Below are 695 nucleotides of genomic sequence, written 5' to 3'. Positions count from 1 at the left end.
GGCTCCAGGGGCTGTCACCCGGCTCCGGGGGCTGTCACCCGCACGGGGAGGGGCTCTGGGGCTGTCACCTGGCTCCAGGGGATGTCACCCGGCTCCGGGGGCTGTCACCCACACGGGGAGCAGCTCCAGGGGCTGTCACCCGGCTCTGGGGGCTGTCACCCGGCTCCGGGGGCTGTCACCCGGCTCCGGGGGCTGTCACCCGCATGGGGAGCGGCTCCAGGGGCTGTCACCTGGCTCCAGGGGCTGTCACCTGGCTCCAGGGGCTGTCACCCAGCTCCAGGGGCTGTCACCCAGCTCCAGGGGCTGTCACCCGGCTCCAGGGGCTGTCACCCGGCTCCAGGGAGCGGCCCCAGGGATGGCACCCAGCTCCGGGGGCTGTCACCCGGCTCCAGGGGCTGTCACCTGCACAGGGACTGTCACCCGCACGGGGAGGGGCTCTGGGGCTGTCACCTGGCTCCAGGGGCTGTCACCCGGCTCCGGGGGCTGTCACCCACACGGGGAGCAGCTCCAGGGGATGTCACCCCGCCCAGGGATGGCACCCACGCCGCTCTGGGGACTGCAGGACACGGAGGGGCTGGCACAGCTCGGCAATGGCACACGGGATTGGGATGGCGGGGTTTGGGATGGGGACAGGCTCGTTTCATCCCAGTCTGTGCCCTGGGATTCACTGGGAATTCGGGAATTGGATCAGTTCC

The sequence above is a fragment of the Parus major genome, chromosome 23 (assembly GCF_001522545.3).
Source record: "Parus major isolate Abel chromosome 23, Parus_major1.1, whole genome shotgun sequence".
In the NCBI taxonomy this organism is placed as follows: domain Eukaryota; kingdom Metazoa; phylum Chordata; class Aves; order Passeriformes; family Paridae; genus Parus; species Parus major.
This window is presented reverse-complemented; position numbering follows the sequence as displayed.